Here is a 12,018-nt window from a genome sequence, read left to right on the forward strand (position 1 = left end):
AGATCTTAAAAACATTATGACCATTAAATGCTCTAATCACTGCTTGATGTGAATATATAATCAACTGCGTATTTTAAAGCTTTAAAAAGTTATTCAAAAGTACAATTTAAAATAACCATGTAATCAAATGTTACATCTTTTTTAAATAATTTTGCTATACTTCTTTACACAGATTATTATAATATATTTTATTTTACCAGTTATTTTGAAGGTCAATCCAACAAATTACTCAATAAAATATTACATTTAAAGAAATTATTTAATATCATCCAAATATAATTTGCTTTCATAGCATCACATTAATTAGATTTCTCATAGGTTAAATATTAAATTCAATTTAAGGTACTTACTTTTCTTACTCAGTTTGTCCATTTCTAAATGACTATCATTAATGACAGACATTCTTCCAATCAAGCGGAAAAAAATGTCTACTTTATCTACAATCTATTGAATTCGTATAGGCAGTGTTCCCACGCCAATGTGTAATAACGGCAATACATCGAAAATCATTATGCGAAATAAACGAAACAATTATAATGATAAAATAAAAGGTTGTACGAGTACAGTAGAATTGACTCATGCATTCAGCTGAAAAGGTTAAAAAACTTTTCATCATTTTTTGGTGCGTCATGTAAAGAATGTACAGAACTAATTAATACATAGTAAAAAAGTATAATAGGATAGAAAAAAGTTTATACAAGCGAAACTAATATAAAACACGCGAAAATATTTGGTTTTGATTGTAATTGTTGTAGTGTTCAAAGATAATTATGATGCTTAGATAAGTCATACTTCTCTTTGTTTTTTTGCCCCCATAATATTGGAATTTTGATACAGAAAAAAATATTTATTTATTTATTAAATATTAACTGACTTCACTTAACCTAATTATGGTGCTTAGATATGTCATACTTATTTTTGTTTTGTTTTCTATAATATTGTAATTTCGATACAGAATTTTTTTATTTATTTATTAAATTCTAACCAACTTTCCTTAACCTAATTATCTAATTATTTGCTTAGATAAGTCATACTTCTCTTTGATTTGTTTTCCATAATATTAGAATTTGATTAACTTAACTGAAAAGAAAATAATTATTCGCTTTTTTGAAAGAAGGCAATTTCCTAACTTGTACTACTTTCTCAAGAAATGATAAAAATATTAAAGGAGATTCAAATTTTAAAGAATATAAAAATATTGAAAAGGATACTATTTTATGATACCTAATGTAGATGAACGAGATCATATAAATTGATCAATTTCTTCTCATTGAATGAAATCTAATTGAATTAAAAAGAAAAGTACATCAATAAAAAAACTGCTATAAATGGGTCTATTTTCATTTCTTAAAAATCGGTAAATGAAAACTCGAACCATCCCTTTACTTGCTATATTTCGAATTGCTTAATTTAATTCAATAATTCAAAAAGAGTAATGTGGAATTTTGATGAAGAAAAATATCTATTTCTTTATTAAAACCTAACCGACTTCACTTACTCACTTAAAATTGAAGTATATTAGGCTTTGATGAAAATTTGGGTTTTGTTCATAAATCATGAGGAAAACACCTTTACTATTTTTTAATTGCAAAAAAGCATCCATATATTATAAAAAAATTATTATATTTACAATATTAAGTATATTGTAAATGTATTAATTATAAATATGTTAAGTATTTAAGTATATTTACAATAAATTCTTGTTATAAAACCACAATCTGTTTTTATAAACATTATGAATAGTTTAATTTCCCTTTTTATAATTTAATTTAAGTCGATTTCTTAAAATATAAATTCAGAATTCATGAAAATCTTCAAAAGAAATACTATATTTGATTGCTATTTTTAAAAAGAAATCCTATTTTCATATATATGAAGTGTGCGTATGTGAAAATGAAAGTGAAATAAAATACATCAACAAGACAATTAAATAAAAAATCAAGTAAAAACACACAAAACTGCGTTATGTTTGCAGAGTGTTTTAAAAGTGCTCAGACAAATTTTAAGCGTAGATAAGACACAGAAACGTTTCATTTTTACAGTGAAACATGGGGTCACAGGAACAAAGAGTGTCAGCTACTGAGTCTTGGTCAGTGAATTACGTAAAAGAAAAGGATACGCCGAATAAAATGTGCAGCACATGTTTAATGGAATATGAATTCTTGATAGCGCAATAACAGTCGAATCTAATTAAAGATTTTTAAGCAATTTTGATTCACTCTCTGTATATAAAATTACTCGAAACTAATCTCTAAGTATGAAGTTTTTATCTTTAAACTGAAATTCATTTATTTTTAGTATACATAAAATCATCTCAAAATTCAATTTTAAAAACTCAATAAGCTTAAAATTCTCTTTTCAAAATTTCAAGAGGATTTTATGTATACTAAATAGAACTCTTTACAGAATGTATTATGATTATTTCATTAATCTCTAATTTTAATAAAAGGAAAAGAATATATATGTATTACTTTTAAAAATATAGAGACAGTTGCACCAATTGAGGTAAAGATGTACCATTAGAATTGTACCTTAGCTATATATAGTTTTAAAGAAGTAAAGGGAAAGGCGGCTTTCAAAGAATAAAATGTTTAAGCAGAAAAAGATATCCTAAAGACCTAAATGGACTTGAAGAAAACGGAAAAGTAAAAGAAAGTTTAACTAAAAGGAAAACTGCTTTTTTCAACGAAGGTGACAAACCCGATTAAGAATACGTTTTAGTTTCAACCATTTTGTTTCTAAACTTAAACGGAACTCTGGACTCAATCGGGTCTAATAAAAACAACTTTGTACTAGCCAATAAGAAAATGTCAACGAAAACATTCTCGCGGGCTCTACTCAAATAAATCACAAAAAAAGGTTCTCCAAAATATACAGTTAGTCGGATTTTCATGAAAAGAAACTCGACGCCATGGTTGTTCTATTCAGTATTTAGATTTTTAAAGAAGTCAGGTTGTTTTTCTTCTTAGTATGGGTTCAAGAAATGGGACAAAAGAAGCAGATTCTTTGAGCAAACTTTGAAACATTCGTCTTCTCTTTGGCAAAATGTAGGATATTATCAATGAAGTTAGCCGGTCGAATTTTTGTGTGATTTTCAAACTTTCGGAACTTACAATTCTAGTCAGAGTTGGCAAGCTTTTATCGCAACAGAATATTGATGAAACCGATATCCTCCTTTTTCTCAAATCTCTCTTGAGAAATTTACTTTTCACATCAGATGAAATTTATTCCTACGACAGCTGAGACAATATCGGACAGACAGCCTTATTGGTTCACTTTGGTAGTACAAATGGATGCATTTACACAATTAGGAAGCAACTTCAATTCCTGTATTTTGGGTAAAAATACCAGTATATCACATAGTATAAAATAGTATACCATGAAATGTAGCATGTAAACTAAAACTTTTGAAGCTGAAGCAATATCGAAAATTTTCTAATAGTATAAATGAATGTCACTGACTGTAAATATAGCAGATATTGTCAGTTTTTCATTTTAAAAAGATCGCATGAGATGGAAAATGGATCTATAATAGATGTGAGTTAATAATCATGTTGTTTTGGGTTCACAAAACAATAGGGCTTTTTTTAACAATTATTTATTTATTAACCAGTATCAATTATAGGAACGTTCTTAATTACCTCGGTGTGTCTTCAAACACCCAAGAGTCTATGGAGTAATTGGGAATACGTATTTCGATTTTTGATCCCAGTAGTGTTGAGGATATATTTGAAATAATTATATTACTAATTTTATAGGAAAGAAACTTTCTAAAATAAGAAATGACTGCATATTATGACACATGAGAAGGAATTATCTATTATCTCTAAATTATCTCTATTTGAATACTCATTAAAATTATTAGAAACTTGTAGTTCAATTTAGAAATAAAAATGAGAGCTTTCACTTCAAGTAGAAGTTCAATTCACTAATCATCACTTTTTTTTTTTGAAATTTACACTACTTGAAAAAACGAACGTTTCTTTGCTGCTGTATAATTCAAGGAGAGGATCTGGGAGTAAAAGTTTAATCAGGCTTTCGAAAACCTTCAACTGATTATTCCCTTCACTCACAAAGTTTGATTTTGTCGATTTAGAGGTCCTAAAACCTATTCCATTCACTTCTTTGTAGATCTATTTCACTATTTATCCTGTCAATTTTGTAGATGCACGATAATCGGTCCCCATTCTTTTATCAAAATATATATATTTGTTGAAAAATCAACCATGGATAATTCGAGATAAGTTGCTTCCTCTATTTCAACAACCTCCATTTCTTGTGTGACAGAATCAAAATAATTCATTTGAATTATGTTTTCTTTCTTTCTTTTTTTTCCCTTTTTCGGCATGAATTTCCTTATTTTTTATGATATCAAATGGCTTCAAATGATATTAATAACCAACTTTCATACATGAAAAGTAATATATATGTACTCACATGGCAGATTCCTTTAAAATGCCAGTTGTTAATTTGATATAAAATAACAAGCTGTATTAGCTCCATGGAAGACTACTGCATTCCTGTATTTAATCAATCACTTCTTTCAAAGTCTGTTTCCAGCTATCCTGAGAATAAAATTGACAGAGGTGATTGAGAACACGATCTATTTCCTAGGAGAATATTCAAAAAAAAAAATTCAATTTTGCTGTTTACCGTTATATCCTATAGATCCAAAAAGTATAAAACTTAGCTGTTTGCCTTGGCTATCACCGAGGTAGGGACTGAATAGTAACTCTTAGGAGAGTTTTGCTTTCACTTTTTTTCGCCGAAATGCATGAAAAATAAATTTTTTTCAAAATATTTATTCGATATTCAAGGTCTCACGATTAAAGCGGTAAATAAAATTTCTTTATATTTACAAAAAAAAAAGCAAATAACTTTTGACGTTTTCGCATTTATTTTATATTAGATTACTAGATAAAATCTAGAATACTAGATTTTTTTTTACGAGAAAATTGTTTTCGATCGCAAATATTTTTAGACGGCGAACCAAATTGCGATGTATTTATGGTAGCAACATTCAGGCCTATCTCATAAACTCTTCTCTCTATAGCATTTTATTCATGAAAGACATTCCGAATGGCTTTCTCAATACACCTGATTAGCTCGGAGAAATGTTTGATGCTAGTGTATATTCGTATTCTGGTCTTGTCTAGAGAAAGATAACTTAATATTATATAATATTTCAGGGTTTGCCAAAACATTATGAATCATTTCCGTTATTATTTGTGGCATCATTTTTATAATACTTTTAAAATAAAAATTGTCATTAAACATGTTAAATATCCCAATATATTTCAATATCAGTAAAGAAATGATAAAAATGTCATTTTTAAACAGTAGTCATTCTTAAAATGATTTACAAAAATAATTTCATTGTTAGATTTTTAGGATAAGAGAAGTAATTAAAATAGTAATTAAGTATAATTTTTAATTCTAGGAAATTCCTTTTTCATCATTTTAAATAGTTTTCTTGAGTGAATTTTTTTTACAAATGAAGAGGAAACATTGGATAGTTAAAATAGGATCAATGTTACCTTTAAGGAAATTAATGTATTCACAAGCAAGAGTGAATACAGAAAATAAAAAAGAATTATTAATTCATTATAAAACAATAAAAAATTTTGTAAAGAACGTGCATAACGACGTATATCTTTCTTCAAAACATAGCTCTTACCCGGACATGACACCTATTGATTATAATTGGTATCTCTTTCAATGCTTGTAGCTATCGGATTTTAGAACAAGGCTCATCCACAGGAGCGATAAACCATGCGATAATTGCCCTATTACGGTCCTGAATAATCATAAAATAAGGGTACTGATGATTCTTGGAACTTCCTGAATTACCGAAGTTAATAGAAAAAAGAACGCATGAAAATAAAATAAATAAACTGACAAATAGTATCATAGTTTTCCTTAAAAGCCTTCGACCTGAAGCAGTAGCCTAGTGTTTTAAAATTATAACCTTTCTTACTTTTACAGATATCTTTAAATGAGTTAGTGTAGACTTTTCACAAAAACCATTTAAAAAGCGAACTCAAAAAGAGGGAAATTTCACTTGTCACTACACTATTGATTATAAGGCATGTAAATTTATAATATGTGTTTCAAGTAACACTAAGTGATAAAATTATGAAATAGCCTTCAGTAAACCAAAGAAATGCAGTTGACAGATATTGTCTCAATTTTATTCAAATATTTCGATTGTTTTACATTATTCGTAGAGGTATAATCCCAACTCTGAAGAACTAAAATTAAGTGAATCAGTTATGTATAAAATTTAGTTGGTTAAAAAATTAAAAATTTTAGGTTGTAATTGGGTCACCTTTTAAGTACATGATTCTTTTATTTTATAGAGTATTCAGTTATTTATAGAACTTGCAATTTCATGACATTGCTGATGTACCTGAAAAATCTGATTCTTTCGGTCCTACTCAGAAAACCAACTAAATTTTTTAAAATTTGCTGCCTGTCCAGAAATTCTATTATGATATAATGAATCTATAGAAGAAAAAAAAACTCGCTCATAATAAATAAAATTCTTGAAATCTTTACAACCAATTAAACTATTTGTTACACAGAGGCTTTAATTACTGATGTTATCAGTTTCATAATTAATTTTTCTTAATTTGCTGCCAGTTCAGAAATTCTATTACGACATAATGAATCTGTAGAAAAAATAAAGTCACTCCTAATGAATAAAATTTTTGAAAACTTGACAACCAATTAAAGTATTTATTACACAGATTCCTTACTGATGTTATCAGTTTCGTATTCATTTTGTGTAAAAATGTAGATGAAAGATTGATTCTATTGTTAAGACAGATATGGATAAATGTTACCATTTTCATGCACAAATTTCTATGAGAAAGGCTAGATTCTGAAGAACTTAATTTTGATGCAAGCCAATTCTCAAAACATGATATTCTGTAAAATTTCGTTTCAAATCTCTAACGTAACCACAGTTAAATAAAAGAAAAAGATAGAAAGCGGTTAGAAATTTCGCGATTGAGATGTGTCCTTGGATTTTTTTTTTTTTTTTGAATTTTTCCGTTCTTCTCAGAATAAATAGAGGGCACTGAGGTAAAAAAAAATACCCTATTATTTGCAGTTTTATTTAACTACGTATACTATGAAGAAGAGTGAATCTTCTGAAAGTTCCGAATTTTATAAAATTCCAGAAACTCTTAATACTCATCTCTGCTTTTTCTCGATGATTTCTTTGTTTAAATAATTTACCTGTCTCCCCCCCCCTAGATACAACAGCTCAGTGGAGTGTGAAATTAGTTACCTGAATAATAATTTAAAATAAATTCCCACCATTTCAAGTATCCGGCCGGGGAGTTTATCCCCCAACTTCAAAGTATGCGGAAATTGCAGCACAAAAATGGTTCTATTTCGGCAACAACAATAATAATAGTTTTCAAGGTTTTCTTTCTCCCAAAGTTGGGAATGTACTAAAGTCACTCTTTAACTTTTTTTAAAAATTTGTTTAAATAACACTTAATAATTGATGGATGACTATAAGCAGTTTTTTGACTTTAAAATTCCAGTTATTAGAACGTTACTAATATGAGTCAGAAACATCAAAATCTGCAGAAGCAAGGCAGTCACTTCGACCAGTTCTTCTTTGAGCAAAATACACTTTTTTTATTTCAATCTCGGTTACAATTTTTAATGATCTGTTTTATTTAAACAATTATTTTGTTTTTATTTTCGAATTTTTTATAAAAGATTTCAAACCTCAAAAAGAATGCATTGATTTCAGTTAAGCGGGAATGACATAAAATATATTTAATTATGGTAACCTACATTATTCATATATTTTTTTCTTTTTACTCTCTTTTGCTATTACGATTATTACTATTATTATCTTGGTCATGGCCGATCAACATAGGTTAATATTATTTACAAAAGTAAAATAACAGTTTAATCACGAAATAGTTCCTCGATCAAATAAATCAGAGAATAAGTCACCAAAAAATCTCCAACAGGCTGTCAGATCTAAACGGCTAGTCCACGGCAGCTCCACCCTAACATAGAAATCCGAATCACACGGAACTTCTCAAACAATCAAAAGGAATTTTTCCGCACTCCGAAGTCTCTCTCCGAACTCTCCTTCGAAGTCCCTTTTTTCTTTCTCTGGAAAAAAGTGCATTTTATTTTCATCAGATATCGACATCCGGTTTCTCATTAATGAATTTGAGTTCCTTATCACCCAACAGCTCCTCAGCAACGCTTCCTCAATGGTCTAAATTTTTCCTAAAATGGTCTTCCCCTAAAATTTTTTGTTCCATTTTTCGAATTTTTTTTGTGAACAATGGAGTTACGACTACATGCACGATAAACAACTTTTAAATCTTTTAACACATTTTGGGAGTTACCTAATATCCTTAACGCATCAATGCCTATCATCACTTTTTAGAGACGAAAAAGGAGTCTCCATTTTACATCAATAAATATTTGAGCTTTAAAATTGTACTAATCTATTCCTATGCTTTTGTTTTAATTTGTTATTAACAGATAGTAATCCATAAAATATATAAAGTGTGTTGTTTTGTTTCTATGTTCTTCAAAAATGATGGCTTTCGCTATATCGAGAAGAAAAAAGCTTTTGAAATGATGAATAATTTTATCTGCATTTGATATATGTCCTGCAACGAACAATTTAAAGTTTATGCATTTTTAAAACTATTAATGTATTTTTAATTTTTTTATAGATTTGATAGCATTTAAAGATCTTTCCTTTTTAAAGAAGCATAATTTTTTTAATTAAATAAAAATTTTGAATTATATATTATTAACGTTTTTCCAGTTTATTAGACACAATCTATATACAAACTATTTTTGAATAAGTATCAATAAAAATAATCTTTGAATAGCATGCACAAGATTTTTTTGTGTTGTTAGAACCTCTTACGCCCGTAACACAGAATGAGGCCCTTTCTATAACTATAAAGTACTAAAATTTGAATATTATTTTGGGATGTGCCAACTGAAAATATTGCGCCAAGAACGTGTTTATTTTTCAATTATTTAGTTTAAAAGGTTCATTTTTTTGTCAAGGACTTTGTGAGTATTTAAAAAAGTGTCAATATGGCGGATTAAAAAAATCGACATTTAAGTTTAAAGTCACAGATAAAATTTGCACATGACAATTAAATAAGGCAATTAATGTCTGTGACTTTTAGTCTTAAAAGTAATCTTTTTACCAATGAACGTTAATGTGGGTATTTTTTATCAATGAACAAGGATTATGTATCTCTAGTTATAGGGAAATAATCATACTAGAAAATTCCATCAGAATGTGAAAGGCGGACAGTTGGAATGTGAAATGAAATTATAATTGTAACGAGGAAACACAGGCATTTGTTTCCTAGGCAATAGATCTTAATGAGTAAATCTCGTTCGTTCGACTCTCTGACATTATAAAAACATGTGACCTCTTCAGAAATCCAGGTTCGCACGATAGAATCAATTCTATGTATTCTGGCATTTCACAATTAAATTTTAATAGCTGGTTTAAATTTTTAATAAAATGTTTAATGATTGAGATCGTGTAATGCAATGGATATGTTGGAGAAGCAAATGTAGATTTAACTTCCTTTTCGACATGCTTATTCTTTTTTTTTCCCACATGGAATGGTTACTAGCAAAATAATACCATATAATTTGAATCTATAATGAAATTTTAAAATGTTGAAAATCATTGGATTGTTGTGAAGATACAACGATTTTCATCATTGCAAAAACTAAGCAAATCCGATAACATCATGTAACACTCACAAATTTATCTGAAATCCAGTCAAAGCAGGCGGAACCTGAATGATTTACGCTATAGAAATAAAATCAAATGGAATTCAAAACATCAAATTTTTCTGGAAAGCTAGGAGCTTCATTAAACATCGAAGTGCAATTCCGGTGGATATTCAGGGGCCGTGGTGGCCTGGTGGTAAGGTCTCGGCTTTGGAACCGGAGGGTTTCAGGTTCGAGAGCCGATTCCATTGAAGAACCGCCATGTAAGCGAGCCTGGTGTTCACCAAATCGGTCGGATCAACCCCTCGCTGGCGCGGTGCGGCAGAGTGGAGAGGGACTGCCAGCTCAGGTGTCGCCCTCGTCATCTGACCGCGGATCAAAATTATGAGATCCGTTCCAGTTTAGCTCTAGTGTTGCTTTAAAGTGGGGAGTTAATGAAACTAAACTCTCCGGTCATTGTGCAAACCAAAAACTGTGGGCTTCGTCAAAAAAAAAAAAAAAAAAAATCATTGACTTAGGACGAAAACTGCTTGTTTATTTGTTCATTCGTTTCACCACATTGATATCACAAATTTAGTTCGGAAAAAAATAATGCGTATTTCCTGAAAAATGTGGGTGGAACTGTTACTTTCCAATAAACGAAGTAAAAAAGGACTGGACTGAAAACATGAAAAGGGCGATTACGAAAACTCTTTCTTTATCTGTATTTTTCTTTTTGCTGTGTATTAGATTGAAGCATATTTTAACTCGCATTTATTCCACGTTCACTTCTTTTGCTTAGTATCTACGGCTTACTTCAATACAAATTATACCTTTCCATCAAATATGCCATTAATCATTGCTAGCCTTTATGATTTTCATTTGAATTTTTGTGAGCATAAGATCAGAAACAAATATATTTTACTATCTAATTTATTCAGATAATGGTAATAGTTTATTTGGTGTTCTTTACAACGTGAATTTATTTTCAGAATAACTAAAATGAAAAAGTTCTGAAAAGCAAATGTGTTAAGCATGCGGCTTGAGGGTTTGCAAGCAATTCACAACGAGGTTTTTGAATTATATATATAATGAAAATATAATTTAAATCCTAATTCATTTCCTATTTTTTTGCCTTAAAATAGCCTGTATTACTTTATTTTAAAATTTTCTCTTATTTCTTGATCCAAATTCCACACTTTTTATTTAATTATTTCAAACACGCTTTCTAAAAAACAAATAATCATTGCGACTCTCACGCTACAAGCGAAGGAATAAAAATCCCTAATGCCTAAAGGACATCTTCCAGAGATACCTAAGATTCCCTTTCCGGAATAGACACTTATCAAAGAAATTCGCATAAGAATCTCTTAGTAAAATCACTATGGGAAAGAAATTCTCACACTTTTCTCTTGTGTCCGGATGTAAACAGACGTAATTCATCGGCCCTCCCCGTGTTCAAACCATGCCCTCCAGTGGAAAAATAAATTGAAGCTAAGTCCAAATTTGTATTTTTTTCCGCCACTCATTGGCAAAACTATATTAAATATTTAATTATTAATAATAAAATGTAACATTCACCGATGATAAGTTATTAGTCGTGTAACATCGACGCGCAAATACCGCACCTTCCCAGTAGCAACGAATATTTTAGGAACTGATAATTAACCGAACCTATTACTATTCCTACCATACCATTAGTATTCCACTGCTAATATATTTACAAATATTTGCTAACCATGATTGAAAACAATCTAATTTGCCGTATGAAAGTATTTCCATGTATTTAAGTAATCCGAAGTATCTATCGATTGAACGATTACTTTCATTCTTGAAAGAAATAAACCTCCTGTCAGATCCAGAGTTACTGACATTTACCTTAAATCAGTGCTGAAAGATATAATTACGGACAGATATCGCACAAAGTAGGAAAAATGATAACAAAGAAGAGATGCTAGGAAGACAGCGTTAGCTTTACTGATGTCCTTGATCTTTTTTACATTGTGTTTTCGAAATAAACCTTGGTTATGAAAATAATGTTTATGAAAATAATTATTATGGCCTTGCTTATTAAAATAATTGAGTTTCACTGACTTACTAGAAATAGATTTAATTTCGCTTTTTTTCGCTTTCGCATCATCATTATGGTAAAGTAATCTTCACTATAACGTGCAGTAATTGTTGTGCAACAGTTGAATTAATCAAGAATCTAGAGCAGGGGTGGGCAGACTTTTGTAGGGCATGGGCTACTTCTATTTTTTTCAAGGTGTTGTGGTCCAC

General features: G+C 29.4%; 1 protein-coding gene across 2 annotated transcripts in view; it reads right to left on the minus strand.

Moving 5' to 3' along the window:
• Positions 1 to 12,018, minus strand: part of LOC129958955 (uncharacterized) — a 61,459-nt gene that overhangs the window by 23,562 nt on the left and 25,879 nt on the right. Inside the window, exon 2 of one of the 2 annotated variants that reach the window (XM_056071710.1) lies at positions 4,438 to 4,565. The exons of the other annotated variant lie outside the window; for it this stretch is intronic. The gene's annotated coding sequence lies outside the window, so the exon portion shown is untranslated. The remainder of the gene's footprint in view (positions 1 to 4,437; positions 4,566 to 12,018) is intronic. 2 annotated transcript variants of the gene reach the window in all.

Source organism: Argiope bruennichi, chromosome X1 (genome assembly GCF_947563725.1).
Source record: "Argiope bruennichi chromosome X1, qqArgBrue1.1, whole genome shotgun sequence".
In the NCBI taxonomy this organism is placed as follows: domain Eukaryota; kingdom Metazoa; phylum Arthropoda; class Arachnida; order Araneae; family Araneidae; genus Argiope; species Argiope bruennichi.